This window comes from Limulus polyphemus, unplaced genomic scaffold, assembly GCF_000517525.1.
Source record: "Limulus polyphemus unplaced genomic scaffold, Limulus_polyphemus-2.1.2 Scaffold3837, whole genome shotgun sequence".
Lineage (NCBI taxonomy): Eukaryota > Metazoa > Arthropoda > Merostomata > Xiphosura > Limulidae > Limulus > Limulus polyphemus.
Window position 1 is genome coordinate 75,449 of NW_013669447.1, and position 9,431 is coordinate 84,879.

The following is a 9,431-nucleotide window of genomic DNA, read 5'->3' on the forward strand; positions in this document are numbered from 1 at the left end:
TATTTAAGCTTTGTTGACCGAAAGGGGGAAATGTTTACACTAGCACGTGATTTATCTTTACACTGGCATTCTTCACTATGAATTGCTCGTCTAGAAATATTTTGTCGATTGCTGAAATTTCATTAAATTTCCTAATTAATGAAACAATCCACGTGAAAGAAATTTATAAAAACATTATGAAACTTGATTTTTAATAAGTTAAATTATTGCTCTAACAAATTGGAGAGCACAAAAAATCCTAAAGGAAAATAATACATAATATATTCTTAGACCGAGATTTTTTTTTAAATATGAAAAAAATGTGTAATAATATTGTTGTTTATTTGTTTCTCGTTAAGCACATTGATACGCAATGAACTATTTGTGCTGTGCCCATAACGGGTATCAAAACCCGGTTTTTAGCCTTATAAGCCTTCAGACATACCGCTGTGCCCCTGGTGGGCCTGTAATACTGCAATAAGCTTTATAAAGAAAAACTAGTAAAATAACCAATACACAAGTAAGTAACAAAATTTTATATAACGATGTATCCTTTCCTAAGCTACGGAGTTATATTCTTAAATCTTTTGTGTGGCCATCCACATTCAAAGCTATCAAGATTTCAACGAAACATGTCTTTTTGGGTTTTACCAAATACCAGCTTTCCAATTTCTCAAAAAGTTTTTTCATGTACCAAGAATATACGTTCATTGCGTGAATTCACTGCGGGTTTAATTCTGACAGATCAGTCTGCTTAGACATATGATGATTTTATAACTCTTTCTCTAAGACTCTTAAAAAAAAACTTCCATTATAAACAGGCTGGTTTTGCATACAGAAATGCTCTTTGTATTGTTATGTTAGTTTGTATTTCTATTTAGGACTCAAGAGCCTTTCAGTGTTTTGACATTTAAAATACCTGACACCACGGTTTTATTGTACTCAGCGTATCTTTCTGTATAAGGCGTCTTTGTCACATTGGTAAAGGTTTAAATCTTCTGGAGCTCATAACATTCATCACGTACCAGACAATCTTCCTCGAGCAGCTTAGTCCCCATTTCAGGCTCAGTTTTTTTTTTACAGCTGTCCTTCATATATAAGTTGAATTCTTACTTGGTTTTATTTTATCAAGACTTCCCTTTAAATAACACGGACTATACTCAGTGAATTTTCAGAAAGTTCTATTTAATTATTATCCATTTCGTAGAAACGTAAGTACTTATTTACTATTATGTTTATTTTTGAGTCAGACGAAAGCACTGTATTTCATATTCGTTGATTGTAAGTCTCACAAATAAGATAACAACCCAGTTATATAACTGGATATTTTAAACTTTTTCATTCACTCAAACTGTTTTCACGTATAGAAACAAACAGCACTTGACTATGGGTCAATTACACCATTTGTTTTGTTTTTGTGTTTTTTTGTAAGACACAAAGCTGCACAATGGGCTATCTGTGCCCTACCCGCCATACCACTGAGCCTTCAGGGGGTGGCGGCATTGGATAATAATTATCCACTAAATTTTATACATTTCAGATAAAATAAAGCAATCAAAACATTTTAACTCAGTAACACTTTTAAGCACAAATAGTTGAAAGTGTTGATTTTTAAAATCTCTAACACATGTGACAAAGTTTTTTAAAAAAAAGAGCAATTTCTAGATTCTATTTTCCAACCAGCCTTATTAGGTATTCTAGCTTTAAAGTGATTGGGATTATTGGTTCTTTCGTTAATATCTATAAAGATAAGTTCTGATATGAGCAAAATGATATCTATCTAGGTTTTAATATACTGCCAGAAACCAAGCACAAACCATAGGTACAACACAATATACTGACAAGCTATATATATATGAATAAAAACCCTATACTAGGGTTTTTATTCATTTCTATCAAGACTTCTTGAACCTTCGTGTTTTTCTAGCATCATGAAGCTATTTATGAAGATATAGATGTAGTTATGCATATATTCAGGTTTATGCAGAACTTATATGTAATGAAACACTGGTGAGTTCCTAACTCTAACTGCTTTGCTATGTTAGATACAGAAGATTGTTCTTGGTAAGATTTTTGAAATTTGAGTCGAGTTCATTAGTCAATGACTAAACTTTCATATGCGTCTTGAAATGGTTATTCTACGACAGTCTTGCTATCTGATACCGGAGCACTTTGAATGTAATTAACAAATATGAGACTTACCTAAAAGCAGATTACATATAGGAAATGCAAAATATTTTTGAGCTTTTTTGTTATAATGAACGTATTGAATGAACGCAATTTTATTACGAATAATATAACCTATCAATGCACGTACGCAATAAAGTTTAAAATAGTTCAAGCTATAATCATTCACCACGTATTCACACATTTTGTGCCTTTGACTGTAAAGCAAACAATTCTGTTTCTAGGCTTAGAAAACTCAAACCTATTTCCTATTATCCTCAGTATTCAAGTTCATATTTCCATCCTTTTTTATGTTTCTACCTAAACAGATTTCCCACAGGTGGAAAGTCAATATCCCTAACAATTCTGAGCACCTAGGAGTCCAGAACTCTTCTTAACTTAGATTTTTTAACCAGTTAACAGTCGTACCTAAATTTCTATATCAACAATGAACGTCTCACACAAGAAGTAAGTCATTAATAACTAATATGTCACATTAGAGTGTAAGACGCTTTACTTCTTGATGTTGAAGCATTTTTTTTCCACTCATTAATACAGTCAAGGTTCTTTGAGTAATTGAAATTATTTTAGTAGAATCAGATATTCACAGCATCTTAGCATGATTAGCGAGTTTGAAAACATTACTGTCCAAAAATTTATCCCAAATAATTCCCGTAAATAATGAATAACAAACAGTACATAAACATAATTAATGGGAAATCCAACTAATTGCATTCTGCCAATTGAAAAATGTCCATTTATCACCACTTTGCTTTCAACCACTAAGCTAATTTTCCCCGTTTTACTATTTCTACTAGTTACATAAGCATGTAGGTTGTTAATATTTTTTTAAGCCTTAAGCAGCATTTTCTAGAAGTGAAGGTATACAACATCAACTGAAATGTTGTTGTCCTGACTAGCAGTATTTTAATACAGGAAAAACTCCAACAAATTGGAAAAGCAAGAAAATCTTTTTTGAACCATGATGAGAACTGTTAATTAAAGGCCAGCTTTCCACATGATTTCTGTAATTAAAGTCTAACATCTTTCTAACAAAAGAAGTCAAACTAATAGGCCTATAGTTTCCGAATCCTTCCTGAACTCTTTCTATTTAAAAATAAATAATGATCACATTGGCAGTCTTCCAATCAACAGGGATATCCCCAATTTCAAGATAATTTAGAAAAATAACAACTAGCGCCATGTATTTTCTAGTCTTATTCAAGGTTTTAAGATAAATCTCGTCAAGGCGAGGAGATTTTCTCTCTGAATGTTTTTCAAATTCCTCTGAAGCAGCTTTTTCTACAACAGAAATAGAAAATAAAAAAGTACTAGCGTTCTTTTTTACGTATCAAATTACAAAAGACCCTCCCCATCCTTAATACTTTTCACTTTGGTATCTCCTCTTCTCTCTTACTAATAAAACAATGTAAAAAACTTTTTATCATATCAGCTATGTTCCTTTCCTCTGTAATAAGTTGTTATTTTGAAGGTTACCACTTTGCGAAGATTTCAAAATCTTTTAAACTAAAGAGAGGAACAACATCAGAGAAAATTTAACAGAAATAGTAAATCACGGATAAAAAAAATGTATAATTAAGGAATTTTAACTTTAACCCATCAAATGCCAACATTGAGATTTCTATAGTTTTGAAATATTCCAAGTGTTGTTATGTATATGTAAAGCGTTTTCAGTGACTGAGTTCTCTGACATCAATTATTTGGCAAAGCATAACTATCGATTCATTTCAGCCTTTGTTATTAGTGTTTCATTAAACTGCAGTAACCACAGACTATGTGCAATATATATGCTTGTTACATGTGGCAAAATCAGATGCAAAATATCCACCCCAACAAAACTAGGATATGTTCTTCAGGTTGTAAGGGTAAGTTCAAAAGTAAGAAAATTATAAAAACAATAAATGTAGGCTTTTCCATAATCCAGTAAAGAAACACTGAAAGGTGAATATGATGGAGTAGAATTTCTCATATATTAGCACACTAAACAGAAATAAAACGTTGAAGTAATTGTAAGAAGAGGTCTTGCATTACTGCAACAATAAGATACTAAAAAAAAAACGTAAAAAATATTGTTTTCAGGCAACAAATTGGGAAACATTTCGAATTCCTAAACATATATTAAGCTATTGAGTTCTTATAACAATAAGAGCACAGAATCCTTTCTCAGTCATCAAATGCTGCGTGATCAATAGGACGCTCGTCATCTAACCTATGTCCCATATCTTAGTTCAAAAAAAATTATTCTCATAGTGATAATAAAAAAAGTTTATATCACGGTAAATTGCATAATATTTCCCCAAATCAGTGCATAGAAATAACTTCTTTTGAAAGAAAAAAAGGAAAAGATGGAAGACCCAATTCCCTTAGGTTAAATGTTGCCCGGCAACAATCTCTAACAATATGTTCTACCAGAATGAAATGAATATGATGAAATTCGATTCAACATGTCTTGTTGTCGCAAGAGTGAGTTGGGTTTACTATTTTTCGTTTATTCGTATAATTTTCAGCTGAAGTTTGGTTCCAGAATTGGTCTTCAGAACTGTCAGGAGGAAACACCAACAACTATCATATGGTACATACTAGAAATCTGTGGGTCCCTTAAGAGTTGTGCTTCTGAAACTATATGAACAAGATTGAAATACGAATGCTTTGCTAGTTTAAACTAGCTACAAATTAATTTTAGGTTTCCTTCTTCACTCCCTTATCTCGTTTTTTTTTCTTCCGTGTACTCAGTGTATTACGTCATGTACAGTATAATAAAAATATGTTAAACCAAACTGCAACAAGACCACTGAATAGTTTTAATTATGTCAAACAATCAGGGAAAAAATATAAGCAAATGGGAATATTGCCTATTTTGATTGAACTTTTTTCTGTATATGGTCAATCAAATAAGTCATTACACTGACTAGCATATTTTAAAATGTAAGCAATCAAAAAACTGGAAACTTTTATGAGAATATTAAGTGTTAAGTGTAACAGATGGTTTGGTACTCGTAGCTTGATAAAGTCAAAACTAATAATAAAATCGATTATAAATAAACAATCATGTTGTTTGATTAGTTTGGTTTTGAGCCTGTGTGAACTCGCATATAAAATAATTACTAATGTAAGTTTTTCAAGCCCCCCAGTAGCACAGCGGTATGTCTGCGGACTTACAACGCTAGAATCCGGGTTTCGATACCCGTGGTGGGCAGAGCACAGATAGCCCATTGTGTAGCTTTGTGCTTAATTAAAAACAAACAAACAAGTTTTTCAAATCATTATTATTTTAGTAAAAATTATTATTTCTTTCACACAAAATCATATGGTTAAGAAGACTAAAAATAAATCAATAAACTAAAGTTGCTCAGAAGAAGCTTAGATTTTCGGGAGAAGAGGATTCACCGAATTTTGCTGTTTAAGGGCTAGTTTCAGGCTGACAATCTCAAGACTCTCTCAAATCTTTAATTGCACTTCACTCTCAGCTCTAACGACAATGGTAAAGTTGTCAGCGTCAGCTGTAACATCACACTCACTAGATACGTTTTGGACTATACGTAATGGATTTCCTGCTCTTTTTGGCGTGTGTTTTTTATTCACTTAGTGGTGGATTCAACATACTTCTTTGTGCAGTAAGGGGATGCACATTTGTATGCAGTGAGTGACTGCTTATCCTTGGAAACTACATCTTTAAATCTTATCAAATATAACTTATTCCATAAACAAATCTTAAGATGAATTTAATTTGGACTTATCGGTATATACTACTCAAGAAAGTAAGCAGCTTTTTCTTGACTACCAAAGAAAGTTATCTTTTATAAATCAAAACAGTGAGCATTACATTCTTGAAAATAATAAACTACAAAACATGAGAGACTATATCTTTATCTGAACATTCGTGGACTACGTTATTAGGAAAGTTAACATAGAGTTCATTCTATTTCAGAGCCTTCTTAATCCTTACGATTTCTTCACGTAATAAGCATGGTTATCAAATTCTGTCTTTATGATCAATGAACATTTTTGCTAAACTGAATGTAAAAACAGTGAGCACGAAACTTTCAAAATTAGCGCACATAAGTTTTTCACATAAGTGTTTGGTCAAGTGTTAAATACATCTATTTGTGCGTATTAGAACAAATAGAACAGCGTGGCGCAGTAGTCTACTTGACTGAAGAATTAGTAAATTGTACGATATCTTGTCCTTATGATTAACAGTTTAATGTGCAATAATTAATTATCAAATATTATGAAACTTTGTTAAAACGAAATAACTAAAGATCAAAAATGTATTTGTTCGCTATAATGTTATGTCAAATATAAATTTTAACAATTGCACGTAAGTTAAGAGCAAAATGTGATTTACAAAACTAATTTGTATCAAAACATCCATAACCACCTTCTACTTATACCAAATGAATGAACCAAAACGAAGAATATTTTGATAATTTTAGGAAGTCTGTGTTATATGTTCTCTCTGGTCGTACACAGGTATTTCATGTAGATAACCACCGTGGTAAGATTTTGTTTGGAGATCACATGGCTACATTTGATGTTGGACATTTATCTGCTTTATTGATACATAATCGTGATCAAAGACTAATTCGAGATATATTAGATCATAAAATGATTTCCTGTTGTAAGGATTTTTCTGGCTGTTCACGGCTGTTTCATGAAGGTAATCACCCTAAACTTTCTTCTAAAGTTATAAGGATCGTTTGTTTGTTTGTTTGTTTTGAATTTCGCGCAAAGCTACAAGAAGGCTATCTGCTCTAGCCGTCCCTAATTTAGCAGTGTAAGACTAGAGTCATCACCACCCACCGCCAACTCTCGGGGCTACTCTTTTACCAACGAATAGTGGGATTGACCGTAACATTATAACGCTCCCACGGCTGAAAGGGCGAGCATGTTTGTTGGGACGGGGATTCGAACCCGCGACCCTCAGATTGCGAGTCGAGTGCCCTAACCACCTGGCCATGCCGGGCTTAGTTATAAAGAGAAGAAGTTTAGAAAACTTGAATGACCAGCCCAATTACCTGAGCTTAGCCTATGTGGAAAAATATGAATATAAGGGTTAAGGCAAAACCACCAGTAAAAAACAAATACGAGTTGTAATTCTTGACTGAGGAAGCAAGGAGGAATAATCCTGCAACATTATGCAAGGAAGACAGCGAAATGATGCCTAGCAGATTTAGAGAATTAACATAGAATAAGGAAGACCCATAAATATTACAATGGGTCAATAAATATTCAATAAAGAAGTGACCCAATTCTTCTGTTTTTTAATTGTCCATAGAGCATAAGTCATAAAAAATACAAGTATGATTAATCTCTGTAATTTATTCGTCGGAATTAAGTATTTAGTATAACGGGTGCTATTATGTATTATGTATAACGGGTGCTATTATGTATTCAGTATAACGGGTGCTATTATGACCCTCAAAACAAACAATTAACGGTTCTATGCATTCGAGAAACATAAAAATGTTATTATAGAATGTTATCAAATACTTAAGTGAACAGTTATAATATCAAGAAAACCGCTTCAGTGTTACATTGAATCATGATCCTCTTTGGCTATAGTTTTGATATTGGGATAATTACCATTCAGATGATACAAAACTCCCTTATGTGCTCTATAAATTAAAAGTTAACAAAATATCATCGACATAACGTCAATAGTAAAGTGATTTAAGGGCATTTGTAATTCCCTCGACCACTTCTTTTCTTAATATAAGAATGATTAGGCATAAGAGATTCAAGTTTACATTATATTCTGACTTAAACAGTTTGGTTGTAGATATTTCGTTAAATATAAAACTAGATTATTTAGAAACAAAATAAATTAGCTTAGAAAACACTTGTTTGGATAAATATAAATCATTAGTTTCTGACAGAGGAATGTAAGATTCAGTGTGCAATTTTTCAACCTCAAGGGCCGTACGTGTCTGGACTGTGGATCCGAAGATCCAGAGTTTGCGTCTCGTTGCCCTGAAAAAAAGCGGTGCCGCACTTTGGGGCCTTAGGTGCACTACAAGAGCTTTGGTCAAATCCCATTGTTCAGTTAGACAAGAGTAGTAGCCCTAGACTGGTGGTCTTACTTCAAGTTCCGCCAGTTCGTAATTAGGGGCGGCTATGAGCAGACAGCCTTTTTCATAGACTTGCAAGAAGATTATAAAATAATTAAATGAAACACAACGTCAAAGCTAGTTATATTTACAGAAATGTCACTTCTGTACTGAAAGGCAAACCTTCAAGTTACCTTTTACTATAAGTACTTAACAAATTGTTGTTATAACTTTCAATATTTGATACTGTTAGTCTTACAAAACATTCTCATTATACCATTAAGTTTCATTAACAAAGTTTCCCATTTTGATCTTACCTAGAGATTACGTATCGCATGCATAAAGTTTTTAAGCTACATTAAGTTTCATTAATAAAGTTTCCCATTTTGATCTTACCTAGAGATTACGTATCGCATGCATAAAGTTTTTAAGCCTTATCTTTCTTAAAATGTAATAAATACTTATATAACCTAGTGATAGTTAGGTCATAATTATTTAAGTTAAAGCTTTTTCTTATGTCGTAGTGGTTAGCGTGCGGGGTTGTGGACAGGAAGGTCTAAGGTTCGCCTCCCGTTAGTGCAAAAAAAAAAATCACGATTCGCACGTTGTAGGTGTTTTACAAGTGCGACAGTTGAACCCCACTTTTATATTAGAGCAATCCAGGTGTTGGCGGTAGGTGTTGTTGAAAGACTGATTTTTCGCTATTCTGAACTTAAAATTTTGTAGCTTTGTGTGAATATCATAAACAAACAATTAATATTGTATCAGTGGTAAAATTTGAAATTGCTTTAACAGGGATTCAAGAACGGGTAAACGTTTACCAAACTGTATTTTGTTAAGATGTAAATTAAAGGTTCCACTCTGAGCTAAAATCGTTTGACTCATTACTCTTAAACTGACATGTAAACAACTTTGCAAAGACGTCATCTCTTTTTACAGTCCCCCGGTGGAACAGCGGTAAGTCTTCGGATTTAGAGTGCTAAAATCAGCGGTTCAGTTCCCCTTGGTGGACACAGCAGATAGCTCGATGTGGCTTTGCTATAAGAAAACACACACACGCCCTCTTTTATCAAATAAAAAAAAACAAAATTTGTTTATACAGCTCATATGTTCTACACTGTACTAATACTCTAATGTTTTTGTGATCTATTAAGTTTTCCAGTTAAGTAAAATCTAAAGAAACAGGAAAATATATTCAAAACGGCCATATTTTAG